Source organism: Barbus barbus, assembly GCF_936440315.1.
Source record: "Barbus barbus genome assembly, chromosome: 1".
Taxonomy (NCBI): Eukaryota; Metazoa; Chordata; class Actinopteri; order Cypriniformes; family Cyprinidae; genus Barbus; species Barbus barbus.
The window spans coordinates 34,790,549-34,807,509 of NC_136729.1; the positions used below are offsets into that span (position 1 = coordinate 34,790,549).

Here is a 16,961-nt window from a genome sequence, read left to right on the forward strand (position 1 = left end):
CCAACAGCCAGGCTTGTGACTTATGCAAAAGCTCAAATTCCAGTAGTTGGGTGTTTGCCAGCAAACGTTTCGTTACATGACCACACAGTACCTGCTACGTTCTTCATTGTGGAAAAAGGCACACCACTAATGGGGAGGGACCTCATGTCTGCACTGCATGTGAGGATTGAGAACAATCAAGTACTGCCTTCTAATGCCCTTTCTTCCCTTGCTCCTCCTGTGCCAGTTGTAGGATATCAGAGACTGAATCAGACAATTTTAAGATGCATCAGAACACTGAAACCTGAGGAGCTGGAATGCAGAGAGGCCTCAAAGCTGTAACAGGACAACGCCATAAATCGGATTCCTGCCTCCTAACCAGCGAGCCTCTTTCACCAAACAACTTGCAACACTGAGACAAACGAACACTTATTGATAATTCCAATTAAAGAAGGAGACTGTCAAATTTGTTGCAAGTAATCAATACTGATGTTCACACGTAAACCTGTGATAGAAAATCATTAGCTACAGACTCTTTCGGGCGTGTCTCCACACATAAAAGACCGTCCAAACCAACATTCCTTCTCTAAAGAACATGCATTCGTTCTCCTTAGAACTATACAAAAACTTTCTTCTCCATATGCACATAAAATCATCCTAAAAGGACATTTTTATGTTGTACCCACATATCATGTTTTAATCAAATAATATGTATGTCTTTTTAATCATTATTGAATAGCTCGAGCCTTAAAGATATATATTGCATATTTAGTATGTATGAGCTCTCAAATTCATGCTGTGAATGTTTCTTCCAATCAATTCTTTGTCAAATGCATCATAGTCTTATTATGAAATCATGTTCAAAAAGGTATACTTTGCCAAAGCCTGTAAAGTTTGGACCTCTGACTGAACAGATAACAAGTTAATTTATGATTTGGTGGAGAAACAGACCAACACCCCAAGCAAGGACAGTATCTGATTGGTCAAGACATCCAGAGGGGATGTGTCCAGAAGCGAGTTTAAGACTGTTGTCCCTCCTCCATTCTCTCTCTCTTACTTTTTACGCCCCTGCTCTCTATCTCTCGTCCCTCTCACTGCGTGCTCTGGCCCACGTGCCGTAATGAGAAAGAAAACAACTTAGTCTCGTTACATCCTTTTTTTAATTCTTTTACTTTAGTTTATTTTCTTTCCGTGGAGTTTCGTGTTCTAATGTAAGTTTGCTACAAAGTCCAGCTCCGACCCGCTTCAAACTTCAACCAGAAAGAACTCCGCATCCTCAGCCAACGCCCAAGAGACATCACTTCAAAGACTACTGAACTTCCAGCCAATCAGACACTTCGGGGAACCCCCTGTCTGCAACGAGGACACAACCCCGTTACACAGGCAAAGCAAGCAACACACCTCCAGATTCTAACAGGTTCTAATTGGTGTATTTAATATAAATTTTAGCCTCATTGAGAAACTCAAAGCGAGGGTTAAATAAGTGATTGATGGTTGTTCAGGTCTATGCAATTGAACATATTGCTGTAAACTTGGGATTTCACATTTCCATTCTCTTAAACTCATCCTTTCCTCACTCTCTCTCTTTCTGTAATGTGTGAATGCTTGTGTTCATGTGTTAGATTAGTTTATGTCTTAGGTTTATATAAATAAAATCTGATTTATATTTTAAAAGAGAAGTATCTTGTGTTTTCTGCTCACAAGTTAATGCCTTAATCTGTCGATTTCGTTACTGTGCTATTTAATAGTGTTTTCACTATATTTTGGATTTTAATATCCAGTACAGAGTTTGTCATACAAAACTCTGTACTGGAATCAGTAAATCGCCGTAACACTGATTCTGTTCAAATCACTATAAAATCATAAATGATTCCCTTTGAGCTAAATTAAACTATTTCTTTAAATTATGTATTAATATTATAAAATGTGTTACCCCTACACAGTGTTACAGTGCACTGTTGCTGAGTTAACAGAGTTCGGATGTGCTAAAAACTTTGTACACCGTGTAAAACTGGATGAAACTGTCACACCTGTGCGCCAAAAACTTCGCCGCCTACCACTCTCTGTTCGCTCCGCATGGGTTTCACCAATTGTTGTTACACAGAAAAAATCAGGGAAAATCAGAATGTGTGTTGACCTTAGAGAGCCAAATAAAGCTGTAATCGTGGACTCTTTTCCGTTGCCACACATGGAGGAACTGCTCGCTGCTCTTAAAGGTTCTGCTGTCTTCACTACTATTGATCTGACTAATGCTTACTACCAAGTACCACTGCACGAGGACAGTCGCGATCTCACGGCCTTTATTACCCATGATGGACTGTACCGATTTAGCCGTGTCCCCTATGGATTGGCTTCAGCGCCTGCAGCATTCCAGAAAATGATGACCATCATCCTGGCTGGCTTGTCAGGGGTTGAAAATTATCTGGATGATATTATCGTTCACGGACTCGACATGGCTTCGCATGACAAAACACTTCAAGCGGTATTACAGCGCCTAGAAGCCGCTGGCTTACAACTCAAAGACAAGTGTCATTTCCGGCAAACCAGCCTACCGAGGGCCTTCGTCCTGATGAGTCACGATTGCAGGCAATGCTCGATGCCCCTGCACCTTCTGATGCATCTACTTTGCGCTCTTTACTTGGACTTATGTCGTGGTACAGTAAGTTCCTTCCTGATTTTGCCACTGTTGTAGCTCCAGTGCGCGCATGCTTACATGCTCCAAATGGATTCAGCTGGTCAAAAGAGGCTGAACAAAGTTTGACTGAAGTAAAACCTGTTGCTAGCAAACAGCCCTTCTTTGGCGTTGTTTGACCCTGCAATGCACACCATTGTCTCCACAGACGCTTCCGACTATGGTCTGGGCGCCATACTTTCCCAGGTCGGCCCAGATGGCATTGAACGCACTGTAGCCTTTGCTTCCCGCACTCTGTCGGCTGCCGAGCGTAAATATGCCACCGTAGAAAAGGAAGCATTAGCATGTGTGTGGCCTGTTGAGAGGTGGCGTACTTATCTATGGGGCCGCCGTTTCACTCTACGTACAGATCACCAGGCTCTGACAACCCTGCTTACCACTAAAGGAGTTGGCCGTGCTGGACTTCGTGTAGCAAGGTGGTCTGCACGCCTCATGTCATTTAATTATGATGTGGTATATCGTCCAGGTTCCCAAAATGCTCCTGCTGATTATCTGTCACGTGTGCCCTTACCTGCTTCTTCCACAGATAATGCTGTTGCTCAGGATGATGATGATGTGGATGAGGAATTTGTTGCTTTTCTATCAGCCACCTGTAATTCTCTGTCTGCTGCTGATGTTGATGCTGCATGTGCTTCCTGTCCTGGACTAAACAAACTTCGTACACAGATTTCTAATGGTTGGCCTCCTTCACCCAAGGGACTGGATGTTGAACTGTTGCCGTACTATCAGCTGCGACTGGAACTGTCTGTTAAGGACAATTTTGTCTTCCGAGGCTCACGACTGATTGCACCTGTTGCTCTTCGCTCTACACTGGTCTCCATAGCGCACGAAGGACACCAAGGGGAGGTGCGAACTAAACAGCGACTCCGTGATCTCTATTGGTGGCCAGGGATGGACGCTCAAGTTCACGATGCTGTCCGTTCCTGTCATGTATGTCAACTTAATGACAAAACTGCGAAGTCACATCCTGCTCCTCTTCAGCCGGTGCCGCTGCCAGATGGACCATGGCAGAAAGTAGCTGTGGATATAGTCGGACCATTTGACACTGCTGCATCTGATTGCAGGTTTGCTATTACATTGATCGATTATTACAGCAAATGGCCTGAGGTCTCCTTTACTCACACCATCACTACGGACGCTGTGGTTTCCTTTCTGTCATCTGTATTCAGTCGCCATGGCAATCCACTGAGCATAGTTACTGACAACGGTGTTCAGTTTACATCTGCTGCCTTCGCTGCTTTTCTGGGAAAACGGAATATACGTCACCATCGTTCCTCTCTCTACTATCCAGCAGCTAATGGTGCTGTAGAGAGATTTAACCGTGTGCTTAAACACACTGTCCAAACAGCCATCCAGCAACATCTGCCGTGGAAACCTGTTGTAACTGACTTCTTGCAGGTGTACCGTGCCACTCCACATGCTGCAACTGGTACTTCACCTTTTCAACTCCTCTATGGCAGGCAAATGCGCACAAGGCTGTCTATTCTGCCATCTCCTCCTGTGTCCTCACCCACTGATGTGACTGTTCGCCAAAGAGTTGCACAGCTGCAACAGAAAACAAAACGGTATACTGATGCCAAGCGCGGTGCACGCCCTCCTTGCTTCCAGGAGGGGGATAAAGTGAGAGTTCGGAACCATCTGCATGTTTCTAAGGGACACAGGAAGTTCACAGACCCTCTCGAAGTAAAAAAAAAACTGGGAGTGGGAACATATGTCCTGAGTGATGGGAAAACTTGGAATGCTTCCAATCTCACTGCATTCCCATGCACAACAACAACAACAACGCCTGCTGAGAATGCTGGTCACTGTACCAATACTCATATTCTTAGACCTAAACGTAACACTCACAAACCTAGTTGGTTAAATGATTATGTTCCTTAGATCTAATGTATCGCATGCACTGTGCATTGCATATACATTGCTTATGCTATACATTGCTTATGCTACTAAGTTGTGTTATCCTGACTCAGTAAGTTCTAATAATACAGAATTGTTACAATCTATACTACTGTTTTCAAATATGTTACAGTGTTATATAGAGTAGAGAGTTAAAGGTTGGTTAAATGCACAAGATGACTCTGCTTCAGATTAATAATTGATTGATTAAGCGATTAATCTTGCTGTCTGGTTACCCCAACGTATGTTCTTAAAAAGGGGGAAAATGTTGTGTTCATAAGTAGCATTGCACTTGACTACTATTTTGAAATACTAAGTCATGAGCTGTTGTATCGCGACAGATGTGATGTAATGACGTTGAGCGTGAGTTGAAGAGAACTGAGTAAACATGCTGAGTGTTCGCTACTACTGTCTCGTCTGCTTTACTTCCCAATTGTACGGCTAGATACCACACCTACTATATACTGGATAGGAAATAGTATGTTTTTTTTGTTGTTGGTTTTTGATGGAGTCAGACCAGAGTACTTAAACATACAGTTCACTAAAACTATTAGATGCTATTAGCTTAAAAAAAGCTAAATGCTTTTTGTCTACTTTAACCAGCCCCTGCCACCTAATGGAAAGACAGTTACTTCAGTAGAAGAGCATCTTTACATTATGATTTAAGATAAAACACAGACAAGCATTTATTTTGGAAGAACATGTAGAAGTGAATCAAGTTAACAGGGAATTTATGTTGACTGAAAGCACATTAAGCAGAAAAGGCACTGGGAATAGAAAAGGACAAATGAGTGTCATGGGTAGTTGGCCGTGAAGGTCATTCCTGTATCGAGGGACACCATGCGCAATTTGGAAAGCGACAACTGGCTGGATTCTGGCAAGAAAATATTAAATATTAATAAGCTTGTCAATTAGCCATGGTTACTGTTATTTACCAAATCTGTCAGAAAAAAAAAGAAAAGAGAAAAAGTTGATAGAGGAAGTAGAGGAAAGAATATGAGAAAGGATTTTATCTTATATTTGAAACCACGTGAAGTGATGAACACCTATATAATGCAAGATATCATGATGACCGACCTGTATTTTATTTTAATGTGTCTGACCAAAGGATAAGTTACATAAAGAACAAATGTGCTTGTCCAACTCAACACACACACACATGCTTGTCACAGTCTGTTTACCCCCTCACAAATAAGTGCTGCTTGTCAGGTGGATTTTCACTCATACATACAGCTGATTATTATTAGTGCTGTCCTGATGGAGTGCTGGGGTTCTGATTATCAGATTATTGGCTGTCTGTGATGGAATGGTCCTCGAGAGAGAGTGAAAAAAAGAGCGTGACCTTCAGTAAAACCCAAAAGAAAAAAAGTGCGGGTGACTCACAATGCTTTTGTTAGCATATTCTAAAGGGGACAAATGGCAGCACATTTAAAGCCAATAGTGAAGGTTACCTTTGTCATGGATGCATGGTTGTCACTTTGTTTTAAAGGTGGTGGGGACAACCACACCATCCTGCATATTCACTATGACAGGATATTCATGTCCTGTATGCTTTAGTTGTATTGTATGCATTATACCAACTTGCCATCATTCATGTTTATTTTAGTTTCATGTTCAATTCCAAGTCAAAACTGGAATGCAAACAATATATAATTACTAACAGTTATTAAAATAAGCCTCAAATGACATTGATTCAACAGCATTTATTTTTTTTTTTTCAAACAATCCTTCAGGAATCATTCTAATATGCTGATTTGGTGTTCTTATAATCATTTTGAAAATTCTCATGTTTCTTAATATTTTTATGGAAACCACAATATTCAGAATTCTTTGATAAATCAAAAAGTTCATGAGGCCAGCATTTAGTTAATTTTTTCGGTAACATTATATAAATGTATTTGTGGTTATTTTTGATCCATTTAATCCATCCTTACAAAATAAAATATTGTTTCTTAAAACACACACATTCATATATTCATGTATGTTCATGGCTTTACACCTACATCGGTTTTCCTTATTTACATTCCATGTTAAATTATATAAATCTCATAGCAGCGACCCCCCCCCCCCCCCCCCACTATCCCAATCGCCTCTCCCATCCCCTCTGTCCCAGCCTCTGTCACACACACATTAGCCCTTCAATCTTCTATTAATACACACAGTAATTTCAGCTTCCCTCCATTCCAATTACCTTCTGCTTTGCACTTTGTAGGCACATTCATCTAATTCCCTCATGTATGAAATGATCTCTTGTCTGCTACAGGCCACACCATTAAGTTTAGGCTTGTTCTTGACTGATAAGCGTTAGCATTATTAAATGATCACCAAAGCCACTTTCCTTCATTTCCTCCATGGAGGATTTTGCTGCTTTCATTCAAACACTTTCTAAGGAGTTTGCAGCCCTTAGAAGAGGGCAGAATTATGGGAATGTGTCTGCAGTGATAAGATGAAGGCCATATCCTGAGAGGAAAAGCTTTTCAGATGTCACTCGGCGGAACGATCAACATATGTCACTTGGTTAAACTGATCAGTAAATTGCTTTGTAAAGCTTTCAAGGCCATTACAAGGATTATATTTAGGTTTAGAAATAACAGTCTCATTCATGTTTCATTTTATGTAAAAATAAATACTAGTAAGCATGGTGCAGTTTGGTGCCAGATGTTTTTTTGTTTGTTTGTTTTTTCTCAGTTTATTGCTTTTTCTTAGCTCCGGTGAATGGAAAGGTAAAACTATGAAAATGAGTATTAAGTGAAATTTTATTGAATGGAGTTTTATTGAATGGTTTTATTAAATGTCAACTTTATTTCAGATTTTTCTATATAATAAAAGTGGACACAAATAGCACAACGGTTGAATATGAATATAGAAAATTAATGTAGATAGCACATATAATTGACTTGGGAAAATTTTAGGGGAAATTCAAGTTCAAGGTAACATTGAAATTCAAGTTAAAATTTAAATATGTGACTTTTGATTGCAGAATTTGGTATCTTGACAAATCTGAGCACAGTTTGAGACACTGAGATTTCTTCTGAAACTCTGAGAAAGACGTGTATGAAAGATGACTTTATATTTCAAGAGAAAAATCTGATAAGCAGGACTCATTTGACTTAGAAACAACTGAAATATTAACGATTGACAAATTACAGAGAACATCTTGGGATGGCAGTCAGATAAGAATTTATGTGACAAAGAAATTGGAGAGTTACTACGATAACAATTCTGCTTATAAAATAATAGACCAAAAACTAAATATCTAACCACTAATGGTCACTGTATTTTATTGGTACAGTAACTGTATTTTACTGTATACAGGGTCTATTGAATCACATTAAATAATTTAAAAGCAAGACCTTGGATTGTTCAGTCTTTAAATAGCAGCGAAACAGTGAATCATGAAGAAGATAGCGAGGCCCCTGGGACAATGGGTCCATCACCAATAGCGCCTAAACACACATATGTACACACAATCAAAGGCCTTAGGTCTCCTTGGTGAAAGATGCTGATTCACTCTCACAGGAAAAATGCTCATCAGAGAACAAGCAAATGAGGCAGTTTAAGTACCATTGATTTGAAAGGAAAGCTAATCCTCCTACAAAGCAAGACCCAACAGTAATTTACCTCGTCAGCTCAATTAGCAAATGAGAAATACTGGTGTGTAACAGCACATACAACTGTGCACTGACTCGTTCTCGCCCTCTCTATTTGAAAAGGCTTCATATCTGCAGACTTTGAAGGTAGACGTTATTTCACTATAAAGGTCAGGACTCTTCGGTTTCAAACAGCGGATCTCTTCTGTATTTATGTCACATGCTGGGGCACTTTATTGCAATTTATCACATTATTTATGAGCAGTATTTTTATTCATAAATACAAATAATTCATTTATTTAGATGTAGTACATATGATATTCACATGGACAGAGATCAAGAACACCCATGCAGTAAAACTGTGTAAAAATATAGGATTTCATATAAATAGGATATTTTGTGCATTAACACATATTTTTGAATGTTTGTTCATATTAATATGAACATGCATTTAAATTTTTAAATGGAGGGGACTATGAAAGCAATTCTGAACATCTTGGTTTTAACCATATGCAACTCAATATAAGTGTAAAATGTAACCAAGTACAGTATCATCCAACCAATTTTCAACCATTATCAACTAGCTTCTATTATAATCTTGTAAATCACAGAGAGACAGATGAAAGCAAAAAGGTGAAGTGGTGATGTTGTGCCGAGGTCCATGCTGCAAGCAGTAGCACTGCTGTTTAATAAGATGATTACTCAGGGGAAGACGGGTCAGCGTTTCCACTCTAACCCGAGGGCACTAAACCATCAGCAGAAGTTTATGGCACACAGCAGGAGCTGAGTACTTCTGAACTCACCAATTCATGTTCAGTGGACACCTAACATGCAATTAACCTTTCTGGTTGAAAGTAAAAGGCTACATATTTACAGAATTACAATTTACAGGGTTCATCTGACCGAGAATAAATTATACACTGATTATAATAAAAGTTTGAAAGTTTAAAGTTGATTCTGAAAGTTCTGTTTTGAATTCTACAAAGAGAACCATCACTGTAACACAGCAAATAAAGTTCAAACAATTCAACCCATTCTCACGAGAAAATGTAAATAGATTATGTGGTGAACATTTTGTGTGAATTTGTAAAATGTGATTTGTGCAATGAAAACACTGTTGAACAGTTGACAATTGTTTAGATTTGTTTTTTTTCTTTTGACCGAAATATCCCTTACATTTTGTCAGTGTCAATATTTTGATATTTCATATTTATTAACGTCAGTAGTTTTACTCTAAAATTGTTAATCTTCAGCGCACACAGGTTAAGCATGGCAATGATTTGAAACTTACATTTATTCTTGATTTTTGTTCCTCGAAAACATTGTTATTGCATTGTTAATCTTGATGTATTGTTGTCATATTTGGAATCATATTTTCATATTTTTATTATATCAAGGTTATTTTTTTACATTTAATAATACATTTAACTAAAGTTTACTTAAATAGCATCACGATACACACTGTCCGCTTTGACTTCATCATCGTTAACTTCATTATCATTACTGTCCAACTTCGCACCTAGGTTTATGATTTTCACATAATTATGGCTCAGCATCCTTGAGATGCTAGATATTTTGGTAACACTTTCTATGAAGTCCATATTTATAATATATTATAGGGGTATTTTTAAGGCATTATAATGAATGCATAATGCATTATAAAAACCTTATACACTGTAAAAAAAGAAAAAAAGTTGAGCCAACTTAAAATTTTAAGGCAACCAGCTTCAGCAGATTTGAGTTTTCGCAAAAAAATGTTTTTTAAATTTATACATCAAAAAGTTGAGAATCTCCTACAAAAATGTTAAGTTGGCTCAACTTTTTTTTTTTTTTTTTTTTAACAGTATAATGTTATATCATCTTATGAATATTCATAAGAACAGTTTTAGTGTATTATAATATTTACTTATTAGTGGTTATAGCTTTTAAGAGTATGATGATAACACACAGTTAACACATTGCATCCACTTAAATTACAATGGATTATATTTATCATAGTTATAATGTATTATAAGTCTATTATCTTGCCACCTTTCTTGTGCTATACTTAAAGCCATCAATATTACTATAAGTATAGTAATAATAATATATTTTTTTTCTCTCAAACAGCCATAAGATCAGTTATCAGATCAGATGAATGTGTAATATGACACATTTGCTTTGAACTATTTTTTTTTAATATCAGATTATTTTGATGGTACACTTTAGACAGCTGTTGATAAGTAACTCTGCAACTACATGTTAACTAGCAGTCATTAGAGTATTAGTAGTATGTCTGCTAAATATATGCTAGCACTTTATTTTGATGGTTCCCCAACAGACAAACTGACTATAAGTAACTTTGCAAGTACATCAACATTGTACCTACCTTAACCTAAGCCTACTAATACTTTAATGAGAGTTGACATGTAGTTGCAAAGTTGCTTATAGTCATATAAACATAAATATTGCATTTTTTTTTCCAGTTGAAATTATTAACTAGCACAGGTCAAACCTCACAGAGAACACTCAAATAACACTCCACACCTAACCACTTACAAGATGTACTATAGAAAGATACTATGCAGATCATAAATAATGTCAAGGTATATAGTCCAATATCAATGTAAAAGTAGATTTAATATGTGTCAGAGAGTCACCACAATCACCGCAGTCTCGACCAATGACACTCACCAGATCCCAATCCCCTGCTTTCTGATCACCGCCACCTGTCAGCACTAATCAGCAGCACTATATCCCTGCACTCCTACTGTTCACTCACTGTCTGGTCTCAAACTTTCCATGTTGACTAACCTGACCCACTTACCTTTTGTCTACTTACCAGTTGTGTTCCTATCCCTGTTCTCCACCGCTCTAGTTCTCCACCATCTCCACGCTCCACTGTTACCTCTGGATCCCCTGGAAAAGGAAAAAGGACATTCACACTCAGATAAGCCCCTAGAGACTTTCCCATTCCCCGCCTGCTTACCTGGACATTCTGCTCATCTCATTCCCCTCTGCTACTACTCAATAAACCTGTTGATTGTATTGCACTTACCTCTGTGTCCTGTGTCTATCTGCTGACAATATGGTGTTTGTGTTATAAATAATCATAATCTTAAAAGTTATAACCACAAATGCATAAGCATTATAATGTATTATAATTGTTATGATTATTTATAAGACGATATAACATATTATAAGGTTTTTATAATGCATTAAGAATACCCTTATAATGTATTATAAATATGGGCTTCATAAAAAGTGTTACCGATATTTTCTTCCTTTGTTTGCTGTCATCCACTCTTTGTTTGGTTTTATGTGGCGGTCAATGTGTCGCATATGGCTTACATTGAACAATGCGTGAATTGTGTGAAATGCCTGAAAAGGGCCATAAACATCTTTCTTCTGCATTGTCCAAATCCTCCGCTTTGGATAATCTCTTTCCATCACTTTTCTCCTCCCACTTTATTTAGCACTCACACTCGATGTGTGGCATGTATCCTCTTGGTTTAAGGGCCCATTGAAAGCTGTGAGATGCAATCTCCTACACCTTGTCTTGTTTACAAGGGAAACAAAGACACAAACTTCACACATCTACACACCAATTTCACACCTGAACTATGACCACTGTGTGCAAAAAAGCCCCCTGTTGTGACTGAGTGAGAGTTAGCTTGTTGAAACGTCAGAAGGGAAGAGAACAAATAACATACTGCTCACAATAACAGTAACAAACCGTCTACTGGCAAAATTACAACAATAGGAGAACTGATGTGTGGACTGACATTCGGCGTTGTCATTTTCTTTCCATCTGTATCTGTTACTGACACATTATACGAAACTCGTTCTGAATATCTAGAAAGTCTGAACTTGAAGAATTGATGTCAAAGCTCAGATTTGTTTTGATTTTAAACAACATATTTAAAAATTTTTTTAAAAAATCCTGGTCAGAATGGAGTTGCCTTGGTGGGAACTTAGAGGTTCCATTATATGAATAGATATTCAAGAGCAGGATACTTGTATTATGTTCTGACAGCGCTGAGGTCAGGAACAAAGAGCCCAACATCTCCCACAAGCACCAAGGTGTCATGAACTGTGAGAAATACCTTCTTAATTGGATTTCTGGTGAAATTTCCATGCAAACAGAAAAGAAACAAGAGGGAGTTATTAAGGCTAAAGCATAATAAGAAATTCAGGACCATTTGGAAACTATAAGCCAAGAATACCCATAATGCCCTGGGGATGCGAGTTGACCTCTAGCTTAATTTCCATACAAGCACAAGTTGGCATCCATGGTAACAAGCTGACAGGGACTTGAGGCTTCAGTCAAGATATTAATAATGGCACTTGAGCTGCTTGGTGAAGTGAAAGAGGAATCTTTTTCCTATTGATTGTTGCAAGTAGTCTTTCTGAGGTCTACATGGCAGATATTGAGAATGTGCCACAACATACACTGTAGTGGGACTCAACAACTCAGTATTTTACTGTACCTTATATTCTGAGTTAGTTGCCCATCTAGTTCCAAAACAAAAAATAAATGAAATATATTATTGTGAGGGATTAGTGCTATTAAATTAAATTAAATTAAATTAAAAGTTTTCTAACAAATCAACACCTGAAGCTCTGCAAAAATTAACACACTCTCATGGCTATTTGCAAGTATTTTACATTTTGGTGAATTGGTGGCTAATTCATATGAATTTGTAAAAAAAAATTGTGCAATCTTCTTACGACCTACTGGCTGTTATGATTAGGAGTGGGATTGAGTGTATGTGTGAAAAATGAATTAGGTCAGAAGTATTATCTAATTTCCCTCAGGAGTGACATGAACAACAGAGAATGTCTTATAGAGGTACAGTAGTGAATTTCTTATAGAGGTGGTGATTTGGACAACTGTCATTCATAGGGTAACCAATTACAAATGCTAAAATTAAAACTATTATGCATCATAATTGATTTGTGGCAGTTCCTCAGCTGGAGGAGGCTTTTTTTTATTATTATTATTTATTTTGTTCTTATTTTTGTTTTTTAGATAAGGGCCAATTACCTGAGCTGTAAATGTCACCTGAATATAAGTGAACATATTTTGTCAGAATATACATTATGACTAGTCTTGAAAGGTTGTTAATAGATTATCATAGTTTTCTAATGACACGATGTTGTACTTACCGCACTTTCTATGATCACACTTTGCATTTTGTTCTCCCAGGCTTACTCTTGTAACTTGGCACTCTTATATTTTGAAAATGTTGACTCATGTTTGATATATTGCTTGTGATGTTCCTCATTTGTAAGACACTTTGGATAAAAGCATCTGTTAAATGATTAAATGTAGTAACAGACGGGTCTAATTGTCGAAGCTAACCAGCCAAAAAATTAATGCGGTGCTGTAAATGCATGCTATTTATAAGAGAAGTCCAGAAAATGTTGTGAAAGCAGTTTCTTGAATTTTCTTATCCACCTTTTTCCTGTTCCCCATGATACTTTGCACAAATTATGGGAGTAACTTCCATTAAACTATAAATAAGTGAAAGGTTCACTCTATAAATGCAATAATATGCATTTTCAAAAACCGGGTACAAGAAGGTAACATATTATTCTACTCATTAAACCATCATGTAATAAATTTACATTAAAAGTAAATTTAAAAATGTAAATGCATTAAGAAATTACTTTCAAGAGGGGAGTCACGTGACGCGCTCATAAACCTAGTCTCACTTAAGTAGAGCTCCGTACGTTTGGCCCCTTTTTGCAGTTTTTTTTTTTCATTTTATTTTAAGTTTTATTCATTAATAATACTTTCACTGATGGCATACAATCGGAAACAGCAGGAGTTGTCTCCGACGTCTTTTCCGATTAAGAAGAAATCCAAGTTACCGACCGCGAGCGATATGATGGACAAGATGGCGAACACTGTTACACACTTTGAGGACATTTTAAGAACCGAGTTGACGGCGATGCGGAATGAATTCGCTTCTTACATGTTAGTTGTTCAGTCGCTCTGCTCTAAACTGGATCTTCTTACAGGGGAGATGAGAGAACAAAAGAAAGTTGTTGCAGATCACAATAGGCACATTGCCACGCTTGAGCAACAGGTTGTGGACTTACAGGATCTCAATACGCTCAGCAATCTGCGTCTGGTCGGATTGCCTGAAGGATCCGAAAAGGACGACCCTATGGGCTTTTTGAAAAGGAAATGAGAAATGCTGGCATCCAGAATTTTCATTCTTTCCAGATTTTTCTCCGGTCACCGCAAAAAGAAGTGCATTTGCGTCAATTAGGAAGGAAATGAGAGACGCTGGCATCCAGAATTTTCTTCTCTATCCTGCAACACTGAAGGTCATTCTCAATCAAGGTGAACCTAAAATGCTACACTCCTCAGAAGAAACAAGAGTTTTTCTCAGATCCACCAACTCTCAGTGGGAAAGGGTGTGTGGCCAAGTATGGTGACCCATACTCGGAATTTGTGCTCTCCATTTAACCCATCCAAGTGTACACACAGTAGTGAACATATACCCGGAGCAGTGGGCAGCCAATGCTGCGGCACCTGGGGAGCAGTTGGGGGTTCAGTGCCTTGCTCAAGGGTCTCACCTCAGTCGTGGTATTGAGGGTGGAGAGAGTGTTGGTTATTCACTCCCCCACCTACAATCCTTGCTGGACCCGAGACTCGAACCCACAACCTTCGGGTTACAAGTCCAACTCTCGATCCACTAGGCCACAACTGCCCAAGAGATGCTCTAAATGGTTGGGTGACTGTAGGAATATTGTATTTCTTTCAGTTTATGCCCTTTGTACTCCTGACCCTACTTTTTTCTCTGTTTTGTCAACCTATCTCTAGAAATTTTCAGATTTTGAAATTGTATTGGATGCAGATACAAATTCTGTAATGTCGCATATCCCAGATAGATTTGGACCAAAGGAATCGCACTCTCAAGTTTTTTTTTTCTGAATATGAATCTGTTGTCTTCTCCTAGGGGTAATCTCTGTTCGCAAGGATCTTTAATCTGAAATCCATGTGAAAATTATTTTACTGTGGGTTGGGGTGGGTTCTGAATTTGCACAGTTGTTTTTTGTTTGTTACTGCTGTTTCAGGAAGAAAATTTAATAAAGTTGTTAACAAATAAAATTAATTACTTTCAACATACCATGAAAAATCCCAAAGGCTCGAATATTTTCACACAATATTACAGATGTGTTAAATATCACAGTATATGTCTACATTACGAAACATATGCTGCCTTAATTAAACAGTGTTCATTAACATTCATATTGAGAGATAATGTTTCAAAGTGATTACTGTCTATTTGACAGACATAAATGTTGTATTTACCTGTTTTAGAAACATTCCAGTAAACACTAGGAATTAGAAATAAAAAGGGGAAACAATTACATTTTAAAGCATCTATGTAAAAACAAACTTGGAGAGAGATATGATGATTTGGGGAGTAAAATGACAAATTTTTAGTGCATTCCAGTGAATTATTCATGGAATATATGGTAAATTAAATCAGGAGAGCAGACCACAAATGCGCAGTATATTGTCTTTGTTTATACCATTACAGCAGAATACAAAGGAAAAAAGGTCTCGCAAAATTTCTAAATCCTTGGTAGACCTTTGGGCAGGCATTCTTCAGATTTTGGTAGCCCAAAATGAATTTAACTAGTCCAAAAAAAAAAAAAAAAAGTTATCATATGATCGAAAACTTCATTGAAAAAGCATTATCGAAACCTCAGTAATTGTATTTTGTCTTAATATAAGAAGTCAAGAGAGTAGGGGAGAGTAGCAACGGATTACAAATCTCACAGTTTGGGTCACATTACGAGTTCTGAGCTACGGATCTGATTTTGTTTTTTTTGGTGAGCAGACTCCATTTATAGCTCTCTCCTAAATGAATGTCATGCCAAACAAGATTAGCAACAATGAACTCAGTTATAGGTCAATGCCAACCAAACTGAGCTATTAATAATGGAGATATTAATAATGGAGGTTGGTGCTGCTTGGCAAAATCAGGACAAATCTTCTCCTGATTAGTGAAACAGTGCAAATACATAGTCTTTCTGTGGCCTCTGTGGCAAATATTGATACTGTGTCCCATCTCACGCTGCCGTGGGACTCAATATCTGTTTAACAACACTTCTTATTAAGAGTTAAACATCAGCAGCCCATCTGCTTCAGTACTCGCAGACTATTAGCATGCTGTTATTAGCATTTCCCTCTTTGTCCTACAGCTGTGACCCCATAGAGAGCTCCACTTCCTGCATTTTCACTGCTTTGCACATTTCCTTCTTTGTTTGGTATCCCCCTCTCACAGCTGCAACACTTCAACCTCAAAACTTTTTAAACAGTCGTCTTTCCTGTTGTGTCAAAGCTCCCCAGAGATGAAAACAGCTGCAGACACTGTGTAAGGAAGGATGCAAATGTGTGTGTGCATGAATCAGAAGCTTAGCCATAAATCATGGTTGTGATATAGTTTATTGGTCACTCCTGTCAGGGTTTGTTTGATAGCACAGGCGTGAGCTAAAGCAGAGAAGAGAGAGAGAGAAGTAAAGCTACTGACTCACTATTTTAAACCTCTCTCATTACTCAGCAGAGTTACAGGGATTTGCAAGGACACACACACACACACACTCTCTTTCCTTTGTTCACTGCTCCAAGGCAAAACGTCAGCACACTATTGTCGCTGTTTATAGCATGCTACTGCACACAGGCTTATATGTGTAGCCTATAATCTTTCTCTTTCAGATGTTTGTAGCAGATTTCTTTCTCTCAGCGTTGAAATAAAACAACATTGCCACAGTGAGTTTAGAATGGTAATGAAATCAAT

At 38.0% G+C, this 16,961-nt stretch overlaps 1 pseudogene across 1 annotated transcript in view; it reads left to right on the forward strand.

Annotated features, from left to right (window-relative positions):
* LOC306870258 (pyruvate carboxylase, mitochondrial-like) overlaps nt 1-16,961 on the forward strand; it is a 373,186-nt pseudogene that overhangs the window by 597 nt on the left and 355,628 nt on the right. The window contains exons 2-3 of the transcript in view: nt 1,923-2,633; nt 2,820-4,354. The product of the transcript in view is annotated as a pyruvate carboxylase, mitochondrial-like (transcript). The remainder of the gene's footprint in view (nt 1-1,922; nt 2,634-2,819; nt 4,355-16,961) is intronic.